This window comes from Pan troglodytes, chromosome 2 (genome assembly GCF_028858775.2).
Source record: "Pan troglodytes isolate AG18354 chromosome 2, NHGRI_mPanTro3-v2.0_pri, whole genome shotgun sequence".
NCBI lineage: Eukaryota > Metazoa > Chordata > Mammalia > Primates > Hominidae > Pan > Pan troglodytes.
Genome location: NC_086015.1, coordinates 68237448 through 68251959, shown reverse-complemented (window position 1 = coordinate 68251959; position 14512 = coordinate 68237448). Strand labels below are relative to the sequence as shown.

At 41.8% G+C, this 14512-nt stretch overlaps 1 protein-coding gene across 3 annotated transcripts in view; it reads left to right on the top strand.

The window, feature by feature from the left end:
* PRICKLE2 (prickle planar cell polarity protein 2) overlaps positions 1-14512 on the top strand; it is a 351644-nt gene that overhangs the window by 163857 nt on the left and 173275 nt on the right. Inside the window, exon 1 of one of the 3 annotated variants that reach the window (XM_009445785.4) lies at positions 13392-13696. The exons of the other annotated variants lie outside the window; for them this stretch is intronic. The gene's annotated coding sequence lies outside the window, so the exon portion shown is untranslated. Of the gene's footprint in view, positions 1-13391; positions 13697-14512 lie in introns of those variants that run through there. 3 annotated transcript variants of the gene reach the window in all.

The window sequence follows — 14512 nt, the reverse complement described above, 5'->3', positions numbered from 1 at the left end:
ACTGAGGACCCATGAATCAGAATTGTGAGACCAAAAATAAGTTAGCCACAATTACATGAGTTGATTCAGTTTCCAGAAGACTCTATTTTGGGGACATTTTCATTGCTTTTGTCAATTGAATTATTCATTTATTCAACAGATATTCATTATATGCCTATGGTTTGCCAGACAGCATGCTAATTGCTGTGTTAGTCCACAGACAGGGCCCCTGAAGGGCTTTCCTGTGGTCAAAGAAGGTTTCCCACATGTCCAAGGTGGGACTTGGCATATAAGAAGACGTTACTCAAGGGTAAGAACCTATCTGTTTCAGGAAGCAGTCATAGTAACAGCAAGAACCCAAGAGGACCTGCAAACAGCTCAGTTTAGCAAGAATGTGGAGACCAGGATCTGTGGGACAATTTTGATAAAGAAAGTTGGCATTGTAAGCAAGAGTCATATCTCAAAGGGCTTTGTGAGTTGGGTTTCTTTATCCGAGAGCACAAGGGAGTCACAGAAGAGTTTGAGCGGAGAATGACATGATCAGATGGGTCATTTAGCAATATGACTACAGCCACAGTATATAAAATAGAATTGAGATGGGGGTGAAAAGAGGAGAGGCAAGATCTCTGGCAGACAGTCCAGTTAGTAAGACCGATTCAGCAGTGTCAGAGAGAGATGATGGTGCCTGGAGCGGGGCATTGCATCAAGAACAGAGAAGGGCAATAGAGAAGCAAAGAGCATTGGAGATACATGGAAGCTGTTTGGATGTGGAGGGGATGAGAGAGGTTGAGGATGGCATTTGGTGTCTGACATGGAGTCTTGGTAGATGGTTCCTCTGATGAAGGGAACTTACAGGGAAGAAGATGATGCGTCAGTTGTGGAAAAGTTGACTTTGCACCTGTGGGGCTTCCAGGCAGACACACCCAGAAGATAATTAGGACACATGAGTATGGACCTTAGGAGAGATTTCTGGGCTGGAGATGAAATTTGAGGTTAGCAGCACTCTGTCCTCTAGCACTTCTTTGCCTTCCCCATCATCTCTGTCTCCTCATTGAGCTTCATTTTACCCTTGGAACTTATTTGCTTATTGTCTTTCTGTACCACAGTAGAATTTAAGTTCCATGCAAGCAAGGAATGTGTCTGTGTGGTTCACAGCCACATCCTCAACACTTAGAACAGTGCCTGCCAGGCGCTTAAATGAGGGGTCAGCAGACAGAACCTGATAGATGCCACTGGAGAGAAGGAGCCAAAATGAGCTTGCCTTTGGAGAGTGGAGGCTCTGAGAAGAGACAGGGCCCATGGCAGAAACTTCTTTGAAAAGGAAGGGCAGAGAAAGAGGAGACATCAAAGAAAACTGAGAAGAAGCCTCCTCTCTTTGCTCTGAGAGAATCTTCAGAGCAAGCGGGGAGGTTGAATGACAAAACATTCAGAACTTTCAGGGACCCAAAAAAGAGTGGCTCTTGGGGACCTAATGATTTCTAAAAACAGTGGGCAGGACAGATTTAAGTATATACATGTTCTTCCGTTTTTTTGGTTCTATTTTCTCTCTCTTTCTCCCCCCGCTATATTTTAAAAAGTTTTCAGTGAAATGCAAGTGTGGCTTTAGCGCACAGGAGAAGTGGGATGACTGTTACCACATTTAATTCAGCAGGAGGCAAATGGAGTTCATCTTGCAGGTCATTTGGAATCAATTGATAAGGGCTTTATTTATTTATTTATTTATTTAGAGACAGGGTCTTGTTCCATTGCCCCAGCTGAAGTGCAGTGGCCCAGTCACGGTTCACTGCAGCCTTGACCTCCTGGGCTCAAGAGATCCTCCCACCTCAGCTACACAAGTAGCTGGGATTACAGGTGCATGCACACCACCATACATGGCTAATTTATTACATTTTTTGTAGACATGGTTTCTCCCTATGTTGCCCAGGCTGGTCTCGAACTCTTGTACCCAAGCAATCTGCCTGCCTCAGTCTTCCAAAGTGCTGGGATTGCAGGCTTGAGCCACTGCACCTGTCCCAAATAAGGGCTTCCTTTATCAGAGAGTTGTGTTAAGAAACATTCTGAGGCTGGTTGCAGGCCCAGCTGGAAAGAGTTCTGTGATCATGTAGTGGTATTTGCTATGGAAGCTGGACCTGGGTGGTGTCATAACTGGCAGGCCTTTGCCACTCTCATCAAGAAAATGAGTTGCTATGAGTTACAGTTTTCCAGAAACACATATACTCCATCTCTTACAGTATATGTTTACCAGATGTGACTTCTGCCTTCCCAAGGCTGTAGTACTCTGCTTGGTAACTTGTGGACCTCTGTTTGGTCTCATTGGCATAACTCACTAGGGAGTTAAATCAGGACAGACTGAAGGTTGCCTTTTTACAGCCTGGTAATTTTTATGCCACCCCAGGAAAGCTGTGAATCCATAGCTTTCAATTTTGTTCAGGCTTTCAATTTTGTCCATAATTATTTATTCTTTAGAATAGATGATTCTGAGAAATAATCAACCCCACACATTGCAATTACCAGAGTCATATAAATTGACCTGCTGATAATCACAGAAATGAAAGGAAATTGTACATTAGCTGGTAAGTTCAGGTCTTACAAGCACCAATTCTAGAATTCATCTTGGAAAATAAATCTGAAGGTGAAAGCTTCATATTATAAATAGATTTTTTAAAAGTGTTCAATTATGAATTTTCAATTCCGTGGTAAAGAGCAATCGGGTCAGTAGGGATAAATGACGTCTTTGGATTTAACTTATTTTAGTTAATAGTTGCTCTACATTCCTCTACCTCTGCTGATCATTCTAGGAAAGGCAAATTCTTGAAATTCTTTTGTTGCTCTTCCAGATGAGGGCAGAGTGTTCAACAGGCAATGGAAATGTAAGGCTTTCTTTTGGAAACCTCCCAAATTCTGTCACCTAACTAGGAGTTCAGTAACTGGAAACTTCAAACTTTATATCCAGAGGGGAGCAGCAGCAAAGAGACTAAAATGCAAAGAGCATTGAGACTTTATGATTGGCAGCTTATGGTAATTGTTCATCACTTGACCCTGAGAGAGAGTACTCTCTTCTGTAAGTAACTACTGATATATTCATAGTTCTTTGAATGTGAGCAAGTTGCTCCAAGTCATTCACTCTGAAGGTGGATTTTGGCAGTAGCATGCAATACCTCTTCTCCGCTTATTCAGAGTGGTAAGTGGGGATTCTATGGCCATCAATTAGTAAAGATTGAGTAAGTGTCTACAATTGGCTTAGCGTTGTTACAAGCATTGTGAGAAATTCTAGAGAGCCTTGAAGATGTGACCTCTGTCTTCCCAGTGCTGCTTTTTGCAGGGGGAAGGGAGGAGAGGAACAGATCAAAAAAACAAAAAAAAAAGCTCCCCAAAGTGAAAAGTCATGCAACCATTCAGGAGATAGTCAATGGTAGGCAGGATAGTAGTTTATCAACATGAGACATCACATAAAGGAGAGTGTTTGGTGCAGCAGGTTCAGAGAGAGAAAATGAGAGAAAGAGAGAGAGAGAGAGTGCACACAAGAGAGAGCCAGTGGATTCCCGTCAGCATGGCCAAATGTGGTGTACACCTCCAAAGTAATGTGCCTAAAAACAGAGGGCCAAAAACTCTTTCCACAACTACCAAGAAAAGAGGCATCAAGATTTAGGCCCAGAAAATGCAAATACTGACACCTAGATTCCCTGCACATACAAGTTACCTCTTCTAGAAATGCTCTAAGAGCTTAAGAGGCATCTGTTTCCCCTCTGTCCTGGAATGTTTGCTTTTTCAATTTAGGGGCAGTCAAATTTAGATAATATAAATATTTCAATTTCCTCCCTCTTTCCTTCCCACAAATGTAGCCAAGAGATTCTATTCAGTCTTTAGAATTCATTATCAATTTCCTAACCTACTTAATGATATAGTGGAGAAATAATAAATATATTAGTTGGGTTTTGAGAAAGCTTTAAAAATACAATTTCTAGATCCTGTTCCAAACATAATAAATTTGAATTTCCAAGAGTGAGGCCCAGAAATCTACGGAATTGTCAAATTCCCAGGGTGGTTCTTTTGTTGACAGTCATAGTGAAACATTTAGAAATGTATAGAATGGATGGTACATGGCAGTAAGAAGCAGACTGCAAATCCCTAGTATCTGCACAAGTAGGGATGATCTAGGTACTTGCCCTTGGTACTGATTTGTTTATTGAAAGGCTGAATGAAAAATTTAAAAATGAGCAGAACTGCCCTTGAAGTCAGACACCCAATTACCCAGCTGTAGAATAGACAGTGTAGTGAGAGATGTGTAGAGGAAAAAGAAAACACACACACACACACACACACACACACACACCACAAATGAAAAGAAAAACAACTGGCCAGGTGTGGTGGCTCACGCCTGTAATCCCAGCACTTTGGGTGGCAGAGGCAGGTGGATCACGAGGTCAGGAGATCGAGACCATCTTGGCTAACACGGTGAAACACCATCTCTACTAAAAATACAAAAAATTAGCCGGGCGCGGTGGCAGGTGCCTGTAGTCCCAGCTACTCGGGAGGCTGAGGCAGGAGAATGGCGTGAACTCGGGAGGCGGAGCTTGCAGCGAGCTGAGATGGCACCAGTGCACTGCAGCCTGGGCAACAGAGCAAGACTCCATCTCTCACACACACACACAAAAAACAAAAAGAAAAACAACTAATCTTAAACAGGTTTTGGTCAACTGTTCAGTGTTTATCAAATTAATATGATGTTGAAATCATGTATTGGGAATGAGGAGGGCATAAACCCACTCCACCCTGCCCTGGACAAATCATGCTTGAAGGTTTTTTATTACTAAGACCATGTTCAAACATAATAAGAAATCAAAAGAACAGTACAGGCCAGGTGCAGTGGCTCACAGCTGTAACCCTAGCTAGACCTTTGGGAGGCTGAGATGGAGGGTTACTTAAGGCCAGCAGTTTGAGACTGGCCTGGTCAACATAGCAAGACCGCATCTCTACAAAAAATTTAAAAAATTCGCCAGACGTGGTGGCATGTGCCTGTGGTCTGAGCTACTTTGGAGGCTGAGGTAGGAAGATGGCTTAAGCCCAGATGTTCAAGGCTGCAGTGATCTATCGTTATGCCACTGCACTCCAGCCTGGGTGACAGAGTGACACCCTGTCTCTAAAATAAAAAGAGAGAGCTGTACAATGTATCTCCACATAACAGATTTAACAATTATCGAAGTCTAGCTACATTTTCTTCCTATGTCCAAATTTCCTGTTGCTTGACCTCCCTCTCTTTATCCCACCTTCCTGCTTCCTTCCTAAATGTTTCAAAGCACATCTCAGATGCTGTGTTATTTTAGCCTTACATATTTCAACATGTTTCTCTTCAAAGCATGGATGTGTTCTTACGTAACTACATCTCACCTGACAATATTGACAATAATTCCTTGTTCTTGTTTAATTGGATGTCACATTTTGAGTGGCTGGGGTGGTAAAAAAGGTTTGAAACAATGTCCCACAAGCAGCACTTAACAGAACTGAGTTGCTAGAAGACAAGGCTTAGGTTTGGAAGGATGTTGAGCGGAAGAGGGGCTGGACTTGCTCTCTGTGATCTGCAGTGGAGGAATGCCGGCTTGTGATGAACTGCGCTGCCTCAGGAGTTTTCTCACCTGGAGGGTGGAGTGTGAGACACTGCAGAGAGGTTTCACATGCTCATTTTACGGATATTTATCAAGTGCCTGCTGTGTTAGATACTGAGGATGATGTGAACAATAAGACAGGTGCAATCTCTTCCCTCATGGAGTTTTGGATCTATAGCACTGTTTCCCAAAGTGTGAGATGGGTGAGGGGGATGCAGGGTCAATTCGAGAACTGACATTGAGTTCCATGTAGTTACAAACATTCTCTTTTCAGTCTTCCAAACCTTGTAAGGCATCAAGGAGGAGGTCTCATTTGAGGGTTAGGGTTGACACACCTCTAAAATTTCGTCATTTTCCTTTCTAATGAAGAAAGAGCAACTTTAGATTCACAATTTTTAGCAGGCAACAGTACCTCATGAACTATTTTTTGAGCAATTCATTAAACATCTTTATAAGAGCAAGTAGCAAGTAAGATAACAGGCAAATATTTAATACAGGAATAATTAAAACCAAAATGTTACGAGGGATGGTTTTAAGTTTTGCGGTTTTGTCTGTTTTTGTTTTCCACTTTTTATATTTGCATACAATAAAATTAATTCTTAGTTTATACTTGCATGAGTTTTTGCAAATGCATATAGTAATATACAGTATGCATAGGGTAATATACTGTCATATAACCACTCCTACACTCAGAATACTTCCAAGATTTTCTCATGCTACCTGTATGTTTATAGAAATTTCTGCCCCCCCCTCCCCCACCCAGTGCATTTTAAATTCTCGAGCATCCTCACCTCCCATCCCCAACTCTTGGCAACTACTGATCTGCTTTCTGTTTCTGTAATTGTGCCTTTTCTGGAATGTCACATAGTACAGTCATATAGTATATAGCCATTTCAGTCTATCTCATTTCATATAGCATAATATATTTGAAATTCATCTGTCTCATTGCATCTATTCATTTGCTTTTTTTTTTTTTTTTTTTTTTAGACAGAGCCCCACTCTGTCTGTTGCCCAGGCTGGAGTGCAGTGGCAAGATCTCAGCCCACTGCAACCTCCGCCTCCCAGATTCAAGCGATTGTCTTGCCTCAGCCTCCCGAGTAGCTGGGATTACAGGCACCTACCACCATGCCCGGCTAATTTTTTTGTATTTTTAGTAGAGACGGTGTTTCATCATGTTGGCCAGGCTGGTCTCAAACTCCTGACCTCAGGTGATCCACCCGCCCCAGCCTCCTAGAGTGCTGGAATTACTGGCGTGAGCTACTACGCCCAGCTTTATTCATTTCCTTTTAACTGCTGAGTGCTATTTCATTGTGTGGATGTATCACAATTTGTTTATTCATTGTAAATAATAATATAAGGTATATTCAATATGACAAATGACAAACATGGTACTTAGTGAAAGCAGATTTAGCAGATACACTGAAGGTCATATGACAATGACTGAGTTTTGGGGGGGATAAAAACTAGTCTAACAAATGTATGTATTACAGAGTTGTTTGAGTAGGCCATCTTTTAATTTCTTATCCATACCTTCAACAGTGCATTTCATTGAAGTATAAATATGATTCCTGTTGTCTTAAGTCAGAATATACCTTTTGGGTTTTTTTGTTTTGTTTTGTTTGTTTGTTTTTGAGGCAGAGTCTCACACTGTCGCCGGGGCTGGAGAGCAGTGGCACAATCTCGGCTCACTGCAACCTCTGCCTCCAGGGTTCAAGCGATTCTTCTGCCTCAGCCTCCTGAGTAGCTGGGATTACAGGCGCCTGCCCCCATGCCCAGCTAATTTTTTGTATTTTCAATAGAGACGGGGTTTCACCCTGTTGGCCATGCTGGTCTCGAACTCCTGACCTTGTGATTCGCCTCCATCAGCCTCACAAAGTGCTGGGATTACAGGTGTGAGCCACCGCGCCCAGCCTTGATTCTTAAAGTAACCCAGGATCTCCAGAGCATCCTTTTCATAATCTCCTCACTTATTTTCATTCATTCCCTCCTTCCTTGCTTCCTTCCTTTAGCCTCCTTCTCACTCTCTGTCTCCTGTCCCTTCCCCCTAATATTTCACTGGAGTTTATATAACTGAATTAATTAGACCTATTTCTCAAGGAGTTGGTTTTCCAGAAAATTCACTTTGCAGTTGGCATGACAGAAGAGCTGGCATATTAATCAAATGCTACAATTTGTTCTTTGTATCTGAATGAGGCTGAGGTTGGACTTACTGCTTATCTGTTGTCCGTTTTTACCATTCTGTCCTTTGCAGCCAAGGAGCCTGGATTGGATTCTTTGTGATTGGAGTGGGTGATGGTTGTAAGTGTTGATAGATTGGGCATAGACCTGCTGAATGGGGACAAACCCTATCTCCTTAGTTACTGTTACAGAGTCCCCAGGATATAAAGTGTCTGTATGAAAATAAATAAGAGCTTTTCTTTTCCTTTGTTTGGCTGATGATATCTATACCATTTAATAGAATAAAATGATAAAAATCTTTGTCCTTTCTTAAATAACATGTTAATTGCTGTTTTATGTATTTGTTCATTTTGTGTTTCTGAAATATATTCAGTTTATAGACATTTCTGTCCCTCAATGCATTTTAAATTCTCAAGCATCCTCAAATTATGTATATTGAATATAATCTTGTATATGTGGAGGGGGATACACTTTGTAGCTAATGGGGAGATCAAAGTTACTAGCTTTCTCCATTTAGTCAGTTTGTTGCAGAATACAAAGGCTGCTCAAGGATTTGAGTTCATATCTTAAAAGCTCATCAGAAATATTCTAAGCTATAGGTTTTTTTCTCTCTCAGCAACATTTCGGATATGGAGGTTCTCCTCGGTTGCCCTTGCAAGTGTTGCTGAATTTAAATGCCACAGGAAAAAAGAAAGATCTGTTCTGTTTTTTCATCTGTGGAATGAGGGGGTTGGACTAGATGGAAGATGTCAAATTTATAGCATTAGTGCTGTCACTCCTTATCCATCCACATGACAGACATCACTAACCAATCATAGCATGCTTTCCTGCCAACGCAGCATGACTTCTTGTCAAGTCAGCACTCCAGGAAGCCACTACTAATCAATTGATGCTAGCCCAAGACATGAGATCTATTTCCGTTGTGAAACAAGTGGTGTTTACTCCCAGGAGTATACTCAAGATGGTTACAAAAGTTAGGTACTCACTGGACAGTAGAAGGAAGAATGTCAGAGTGCCTTGTTTTTCAAGTAAAGAGGATCTCAAATTACTACATTTTATGCTCCTGAAGGCAGGGATTGTGTTTTAGTCTTGTTTCTTCCTGTATACCCAGCCTACATGGTAAACTATATCTCATAGTAGATGCTATATAAATGTTTGTTAAGTAGTGCACGAAGGAATTAATGGAAGAGCATGCCCTTGCCCAATTCTTTCCTAAGACTTTACAGTTCAGTGCTTCTTCCAAAGGGCAGGCACAACCTTTGCCATTACTGAATTTCATTCACTTCAGTTTAGGCAATTCCTCCAGGTTGGCTAGATAGCTCTGTGTTCTTCTCCACCAAGCACTGGCACAGCCCGGCAATGATTGGCTGGACTTTACAAGTTTCCTCTCTATCTATCATCCCCATCATCCACAAACCTATTGAGTAATGCTGAGGAGGGTCCATTTAATCCTCCTCCTGCTTGACGCTGAATTCTTTCAACTTGATGTGTAATTGGGAATCTGAAGGTTTAATGATATGAACAAGAATTTTGTCACAGATTCAAGATTTAACAATGGAGAAAATCATTTATTTGACACTTAACATAGGAAGCCCTTATTAGTTGTATTTTGGGAAGTAGATTTGAAATTATTTTATGGAAAAGACCAGGTCTGATAACTCTGTATTTTGATGATGATATGTCTTTCATACGATAGATACTCAGTAAACAATTTATATTTCTCAGGGTAGTTTCATGAAAGTAGACTGAAGTCTCTGTCTTTAACTGTTAGAAGAGAATCATCTTTGAAAACAGAAGGGTTTTTTTTTTTTCTACCCAGGCACTGGATTTTATCTAATAATACTATTGGATACCTATTTAGTAGAAATTAATTATGGGCTAGGCGCTCTGCTACATGCTTAATATATATTCTCAAAACAGCCCCAAGACTAGTGATAAGAATTCCATTACAGATGAGATAAATGAAGCTTGGAGAAGTTACACAACCTGACCAAAGTCACAAGATAATAAGTGGCAGTACTGAGGTTTAAAGGCAGATCTGATTCTAATCTTTTCCCCTAAAGATACCAGGTCCCTCATGGTAGATGTGACTTCCTGCAAGAAGCCTTCCCTGAGCTACCACCTCTCCCTGCAAAGCTAGCTGAGACATTCTTCCTCTGAGTTTCCATAGCAGTTTCTATTCCCTTATTATCACGTTCTCCATTGTGTGATAGCTGCTTCTACCACCAGAGTAAGACCCCTGAGGGCAGGGACTTGGGGCTTTTTGTTTTGTTTTGTTTTCTGTTTTTTACTGCTTTTGTTTGGTGCCTGAATAAATGCATCTTTCCCAGGAGATCTCTGCCACTTTGCCCTGGGCACCTGGACACCATAGAAAATACAAAGCTAAGTCTTCAAGAACATGCTATTGTTTTGTATTCCTTATATTTGGGGATGAAAATTTCAGGAAAATAGAGTCCAGCTTCAAATGTGGGATGGCAGAAGTTGCCTCTCTTCTGGACTACAAAGTGCCGTCTGCTACTTACCGTTGTCATTGCATTATCACACCGCTTTATTTTTCCCCACTTCAGTTTTTTATTAACTGTTGTTTTTTGAATAATTAATACTTGCAAATGTTCTATGTTTATCCTGTTTGAGATGGCTTGTGCTTCTTGAATGGGAGGATTCATGATTTTTAAAGATTTCAGAAAATTCTCAACCATTATATCTTCAGTTATTGGCTCTTCCTGATTTCTCTGGTCTCTCCCTATGGGAGTCCTATTACACATACATTGGGCCTTCTCATTCTATTCTCCATATCTCTTTATCTCTCAGATATTTTTCAACTCTTTATCCTTTTGTGCTTTATTTGTGTGGTGTCGTGAGATCTACGTTTCTCTCTTTACTAGTGTCTATTTAACCTGTCCTTTGAGTTTTTAATTTTAGTGGATCTATGGAGAGGAGTATTCATCATGTGTTGTTCTTTTTAAGGGTTTCAATTTTAGCTTCAGTGTTTTAAATCCTAATAAACTTTCTCATTCCCAGTTCCTTTTCAGAATTTCAATTGTTTTATGACCTGTAATTCTTGAGCCTCTTATTGTTTTATTTGTTGACTTGTAACATCAGTTTCTTGGATGTTGTATAATTTACTGTTGGGATCTCATGCTTGTGGGATTGGTTGTAGCCTGGGTTGTAGAAGTGGCCAGAGAAATCTTCATTTGTTTCTGTAAGGCATTCCTGGCATGTCACGAACAGGACTAATTTTATATTAATTTTTTTAGTCAGAGCTTCCTGATTTTGACTTTTGTTATTCCTAGAATCTCATGAAAGACACAGCCCTAGGATTTCTCATTCTCAGTTAAAACATTTCCCTCTCACCCACAATACAGGTAGAGACAGACAAGTTTTACCTAGCTGGTTGTCAATTTTTCCAATCTATTTGTTCATTGAAGGTGCAGCCCTCAGTGAATATTTTTGGCTTTCTACAAAGGTCTTGTAACAGCTTCCTGCTTCTCTTTGTCCCAAGGCACTGTCTGTCTCCTGTGTGGGCATTACAATCCTAGCCCCTAGGGAACCAAGACAACCCTTTTGTCTGCCACCAACCACTCTTCCCTCTCTCTCATAGCCACAGCATAACTTTGCATGCTTCTTACTCTTGTTTTTAATTACCTCTTTATTTCTTGGTATTTTCCTGTTTTTTGTTTTTTTTTTTTTACCTAAGGTCTCATGCTGTCACCCAGGTTGAAGTACATTGGTGACATCATGGCTCAATGTGGCCCTGAATTCCTGGGCCGAACCAACCACCTCAGCCTCCTAAGTAGCTAGGACTACAGGTGCACACCACTGCAACCAGTTAGTTTTTTATTTTGTGTAGAGATGGTGTCTTGCTATGTTGCCAAGTCTGATATTGAACTCACGGCTTCAGTGATCCTCCTGGTGTGGCCTTCCAAAGTGTTGGGATTACAGGTGTGAGCCATCGTGCCCAGCCTTCCTTTCTTTATTGTGAGTCAGCTAGGCATTTAAAATAATTTTTGTTATATTTTATCTAGCATGTCTAGGTATTTGAAGAGTTGGAATTTTCAGGTTGTCATCATTTGCCATTTTGCCAGAACCAGGACCTTGTTACAAGCTCATGGTAAAAGGTTCAAATAATATACAAGGACATATGATGAAACGTTAGTGTCCTTATCCTCTTAGATCTGCCTAGGCCTCAAATCACCTTGTCAGTAACAACAACCTTTATCATTTTCTTAGGCATGGTTCTAGAAGTACTTTTTGCATATACAGCATATGTATGTGCACATACGTAATACATGAAGATGTTTTGTGCAAGCAGAAATATGTTTTACTATCTGCACTGTACTTAGCAATGTATTGTGGAGCTCAGTGCATACTGATGCACTTAGTTCTTCCTCTTCTTTCTCATGACTGTGTAGTATTCTATCATATGGATGTATCATAATTTACTAATGTCCTCTATTATTGGATAATTATGTTTTCAGTTATTTTGATATTATAAACTATCCTACAATAAACATTCCTTTACATATGTCTTTGCTTGTATATCATTTAGCATTATTCACTTCGTCTGTTTCCTTCTCTCCCCTCCTCCGCCTGCCACCACTATGGGTTACTTGTGGTCAAGGACTTTATCTTTCATTGATGATCCTAGTACCTGGCATGGGGCCTGGCACTGAGCTGGCACTTAATTCACGTTTGTTTCATTAATAACTGTGCTCACTACAAAGTCAAATCAGCAGTCAGACTCAGTCCAAATCTCCAGCAAATGTATTTTAATTGCAGTGATAACAACAGCTATTGACTATTCAGTTGTCCGAGGTTATTGACTGAGCGCCTCCTCTGGACTAAACATGAGCTCATGCAATCTTTACTACAACCCTATGAGATGGTAAATTTCATGATCATGCTTTACAGACAAGGAAACTAAAATGCAGGTTACCTACCTGTAAGAGGGAGAGTCCGTATATGAACACAGTTTTGTGTGAAATTAATGCCTGGCCTTTTGACTACTCTCTTAATTAACAATTGTACTGGCACAGCCAACATGGGACATATTTTCATTGTTCATTCTTTCGTGTATTCATTCATTCAATCAATCAACTAACATTTACTGAGAGCTCACGACGTTCCAGGTAGGGAGTGATATGCCTTGATAAAAACATTCCTACCTAGGTAGAATTTACAGTGTAAAGGGAGTGACAGATTAAGCAAAAAAGTGAAAATGTGATGAGTGGCTGAAAAGAGACATAAGCAAAGGCTTTAGGAGCACGAAGAGCAGAGAGCCACGAAGGCCTCCAGTGTCTGTGATAAACTGGATGAGCCTTGAAGGACAGCAGTGGGTTGAGGGGGGCACAGGAGGGGTGAAGCCTAGGAGTCCAGCATGCCCCCTGTTCCTTGTGTGCGTGGCACAGTCGAATCTTTCTCTTCCAGCCACTGCCAGCTCTCAGGACCTCTGGTCTGAGGGCCAGAGAGCCTGTGTCCTTCTGCTTTTGAAAGGTGGCTCAGCACTCCATTAGCCCTTTCTAATTTTAAAGTAGTAGCTCCCTTGATTGAAATCTCAATTTGGGAACAGGCCTAGGATTGGCCTGTGGCTCGAGATTTTCACCAATAAGCGGAGTGGGAGGTGGGGAGGTGTCCCTTTAAGCAGCCGGGAGGCAGCCCAGAGAGCTTGGAGCTGCTCTCCCCAGGACCTGAGCGATTTTCCTGGATCCGGAGCTGCGCACAGAGCAGCTGCCGCCCCGGGAATGTTACCCGCCTTGTGCGCAGCCCCTGCAGGGCCCCCTTCGGCTCCGGGCAGTTGGCTGCCGACGCCCCGCTGGGTTCCTTAGCTGCGGCCGCTACCCCTGCCCCTGGGTCTCCAACCCCCTTCCCCCGGCTCCCCCCAGTTTCCCGGACCGGCAGAGGCGCCGCAGCGTCGGAGCAATGCAAGGCTAAGCCGGGTAAGTGGCCCCCCCATAGCCGGGGAGCACAGAGGGCGGCGCAGGGGCATGTTTGCTCCTGGTTTCAGGAGCTCCCCTGAAAAAGGGGCCTTGCAGCTGGAAACTAAGCTCTGGGAGAGATGCGCTTTGCCACCCAGACGCTGGGAAGTCAGGAGCCCCGCGGTGGGGACCTGGTGAACTGAGGGTCTGAGTGTCAGCCACCTTTCGCGCAGCCACTTTATTAACCAGCAATGGTAATCATAATATCACGAGGCGATGGTGGTAACATTGTATTAGGACTACTTAAGAGGGAACATGAAAACATCCCTGGACTTGCTTTTTAAATAGCCTTTATTCTCTTAGAATTCATTTTCCCCGAAATATTTAAAAGGTATTTACTGTTAATGACCTAGTTATTTTCTATTCAAAATATTTCTTCACATCTCCAGGAAGATCTACTTTAAAACATGACTGACTTCTTCCCACATACCTTTATATTTTGAGCTTATATCCCCGAAAAGATAAAAGTTGTTTATTTTCCCAGAACTTTAAAAATCCATTTCTTTGCTTCTTGGTGGACTTCGGTAATGAAGCAACTCTGGATTTGTTAATGTGTTCTTTCTGAATTGGGGTAGGTGGAGAGGGCCCTTCTCCTAGCCCTTCCTAGCTCTACATGGGGGAGTGTATAGTTTGGAGATGAGAGAGTTAATTCTTAATTTCCAAATTGCCAAATGCACCCTCTCAGATGCTGGAAGAGTCAGGACTTGGTGAAGGTTGGGATTACAAATCTGGGGTGCCTGGGCAGCCGTGCCCTGGGAAATTTTAAAACCAAAATAA